General features: G+C 44.6%; 1 non-coding gene across 1 annotated transcript; it reads left to right on the top strand.

The window, feature by feature from the left end:
* Positions 1-2,538: 2,538 nt before the first annotated feature.
* LOC146195775 (U5 spliceosomal RNA) lies at positions 2,539-2,658 on the top strand. The gene has a single exon (XR_014706297.1). It is a non-coding gene; the product is annotated as a U5 spliceosomal RNA (small nuclear RNA).
* Positions 2,659-4,157: the final 1,499 nt, after the last annotated feature.

Below are 4,157 nucleotides of genomic sequence, written 5' to 3'. Positions count from 1 at the left end.
CAGGTGTAACAGCAGTTTTTCGTTTGCTGTAGCCGGTTATCACCTTTCGTCCGTAATCGCCTCAAGTTTACAGTATTTTGCATGTTTTCATTCTTACAGCTGTGTGAATGAGACATCTGAGAAGCATGTACACTTCAGCATCAGTATAATAAAAAAAAGGAAAAACGGACTAACGTTATCTTCCGTCAATTCGTGAGCATGCTCATTGCGTGAGAAGTCGGTCTGCTACAAGTTAACCTATTAATAGTCTATCTACATTGTGGCGATTACACATGTAATATTGTTGCTGCAAAAATCGGCGAACCGATAAAAACGTAATTTTTACCTGTATTGTCGTAAATCTTTAAAGAAAACAGCGTTATAATAGTTATAAAAACTTTTTAGTTCAGCCTTTATGCCGCGAGGTGACGCTAGGCGTAAACAGGTAGACGCGTTCCAATACGCGAACCTGTAGACGTCTACGAAGCAGTCTTGCTAGACGTCTAAGAATTGGAACGCACCCTTACACAGATGGTATGACATCACACAGCCAGGTCACGCTAAAGGTCATGCGTGGCTGCCACCTCTGCGCCTTTTGACAGGCTGAGGTGGTAGTTAAAGTAGTATTGCCTCGCAATAAAAAGAAGAGGGGGAGAAAGACGCGCATCACAACAGACGTCGTCCACCACCGAATCAGCGGCGGGTGAAATGACGGCCTACAACAGATACAAATCCGGTGGCAGGCTACCCCCGCCGCAAGCGGCGGTGACCAACCAGTCCCAGCACCGTAGGACCAGAGCAGCCACCCTCATTTCCCGCCCCACGTTTTTTCTGTGGACGCCTGAACCGCGCTGTAAGGGAAGAGATGAAGTTAGGTGGGGAAGAGGAAGAAAAAAAGAGAACTCTTCGAGCACGGCTACGGAGTAATTTCGGCCACTTTGGGGCCTATTCGAGCACTGACATCACCCAGCACATGGACTCCTGTCCGTTTCGCCTCCATCGAAATAGAGCCACCGTTGTTCCGGTTGAAGCTTGAGTAGTACGGCACAGTAGTCGGAAATCTTAACCACTTCAGAATTTTTACAAAATCCTTTTAGCACTTTCCTAACCAGGCTCTCGGTGATAAATCGCCAAGAAACATCATGATTCTAAACAATGCTGTCGCACGTCTTAATCGGTTTAAACGGAGTTCAACCCCGCCTAATATTCAGTGCCGGAAATTTAAATGCGCCTAAAATTCTTCCAAATGAATGGGGCAACCATTACTAAATATTTGTGTTCAGAACTTATCTCCTAGTAGAGTTGAATTCCAGCGCCTTTGCTACTACAAAACTCTTATTCTTTTGTGATAGGTATGGCAAATAGCCCTGCATGCACAAACTGCGGATACGACGAGACTATAGGCCACATTCTTTGTGAGTGCCCCATATACAGCGCGGAAAGACATTGTTTATGCCGTGCGCTGGAGCGTCTAGATGGACGCCCACTAACTGAAATTAAGATCCTAGGTCTCTGGCCACGGTGATCGTATGTGGTGAAGGCCTCCCACGCACTGCTCCGCTTTATGAAAAGCACAGGACTGATCGAAAGGTTATGATTTTTTATGTTACGTGATATGACTGTGACGTGATGTGATGTGACTGTACTGTCATCACCCATCCCTCTCTCACCCACAACTTTTATACCCACTTATCCCTCTTCCCCAATGCAGGGTACCTAGCAAACCAGTTCCTTTACCGGTTAACCTCCCTGCCTTTCCTCCTCAGCTTCCACTTCCTCCTAGGAGCCACACGCCATCGTAACACGTTTGACCACACGCCATCGTAACGTCGAGCGGTTCTACATTTGGGTTCATTGTATAGATAACTGGCAGTTTTTGACTTCTCTGAAAGCTCATGCGCTATATAAAAACAACGCCTGAATTTCATATTGTCCAGACTGGTCATAAATATTGGTTGGCCTCTATATGAACAAATATGTGAGAACGTAGATGTTGAAAATTAACAATTCTTTTTAGAAAGAAAATAGGAGATTTACCTCCTCTACATAACGCAAACAGTCATTCCTGCTCTCTTGTTGTAGCAGATTGGATCAGCTTTGAAACGTGGTTCAAGGGGCTTGTGACAGCGAAGCATGTTGTACCGCTATACACAGCCGACATGGATTCGCGCAGATTCCACGTCACTGTCGGGCTATTGTGCTTGAAGCTCGGCTCACCTATCGGAAAGTTGTTTGCATCTGAAAGATTCCAGCCGGACAATTGAGAATGCACTCTGCGCTATCGGCTTCTCCACCGCACAGCACTATTGCGGCGGCTGCCGAGACTATGGCAACGTTCCGTGCTGGTAAATTTCGAGCCGCTGCTTTTGCCACGTAAGATCACTGTATATAAATTAACAGTCAGCATACGTCGAACACTGTCTGCCCATTAGCAAGCTTCCCATGCCTTCCGGCCACTTTTAGGGAGACAATCTTGCCTTGAGAGTAGAGAGCAACTGGCCTTAAATGGGTGTCTCGTTTGAAGGACGTCGTCGGACGTTGCCGTCATTAAGGCATCGAACGCTCTGGTTCCTCTTCAATATACGAAATAATCTTTCGCCTTTTACTAAAGATTACCGTGGAGAGGGACGGTGAGCTAATCAGTGAATTTTTGTGAGGCCCTGCCCGTTTGGGCGGGGCCATATTATAAAAACCAAAATGAGAGCGTTTATGGGCATACAATTTTTAAACAGTTCTATGAAGCTGAAGCCAGCTTCAGTAAAGGTTATCGTCTAATCAACTGCTGGCGATACTAAATCATCCGATATTAACATCTTATGTTCGACGCCCTTACTTTTTGCCTGGCATCTAATCACGTGACTGCGGTGTGACGTCATCGTTTCAGTAATGCAGTCGTGACTCTAGCATCACGCCATTAGGAATCACGTTACTCCGGTGTGGTGTAATAACTTTTTAAAAGTAATCCTGAATCATGTGACATTTCCTTGTCAAGTGACTTCGGTGTGGCGTTATCGCTTTAAAGTTGTCTTAAAATATGATCACTTCTTACTGTGAACCCTTCCGGTGTAGCACAGTTGTTACGGCGCTGGACTACTGCTTATAAAGATGCGGGATCGAATTCCGGCCTCAGCGGCCGCTTTTCGACGCAGTAGAAAAGACAAGAGCCCGTGTGCTGTGCGATGTCTGTGCATGTTAAAGAAAACCAGGTGGTAGAAATTTCCAGAGTCCTCTACTACGGCGTCTCTCATAGCCTGAGTCGCTTTGGGACGGTAAACCCCAGAAAACCAAACAAAACCAAACTTCTTATAGTGACTTGTTTATGGCTTCACACTATTAGAATGAAGTTGCAAGGTTCACATGACGCTATATAAAAATAATTTTCAAACTTTATGTTTTGTGCCTCCCCACATATGACATCACTTACGTAGGCATGACTACACACGTTACAGCATTAACTGAGTATTACGCCATATCATTTAGCCTTACCCTACCAACGATGATATATTAGGATGAGACGACACACACCTTCGTACTATGACATGTGTCATTTTTGGGTGGCTATTTCCGGTGACACATTCTGCGGACAGTGAAAAACGAGTGAAACATATGAAAGAACGGAGATGATGCAAATGGTCGAGCGAAAGCGAACGCCAGCTGTTAACACGGCAAAAAAAAAAAGAAAGCTAAGAATGATCCGAACAATGCTGATGATATGGATATGTAGACTAAAGGCGAATGATAGGAGCAAGATAGTGGAGTTTTTGCAGAGCGTAGCCGTACAATGGATGGCTGTAGAGGATACAAGCAACAAATTACGACAGGCTACGCACTACTACAAACAGCACACTGCGACAAACAGCACACTACGACTAACAACATTCTGCGACAAAATTGCAACAAAGAACAGACTACTACAAACAACAAATTGCGACACACGACAAGGTCCCAATTTACAACTGGTTCATTTCTTGTATTATTGTTTTGTCATTTTTTTTTCGATAGGGGGAGGAACATGTAAGACGCACAGGCGCTGGTGCGTCTTATGCAAAATCTATGGAAAACTAACTAGCCGGACAGCTTGTTTTCTTCAAGATACTGGAGGTCTTAGTGCGAAAAATTTGGATATAAAAGAGAGGGAAAACCAGACCGAAATAGATTTAAAAATAAAAAAGCCAATA

The sequence above is a fragment of the Amblyomma maculatum genome, chromosome 3 (assembly GCF_055883805.1).
Source record: "Amblyomma maculatum isolate TAMU_Amacu chromosome 3, ASM5588380v1, whole genome shotgun sequence".
Lineage (NCBI taxonomy): Eukaryota > Metazoa > Arthropoda > Arachnida > Ixodida > Ixodidae > Amblyomma > Amblyomma maculatum.
The sequence above is the reverse complement of the archived record's forward strand: the minus strand, read 5'-3'. Positions and strand labels throughout refer to the sequence as shown.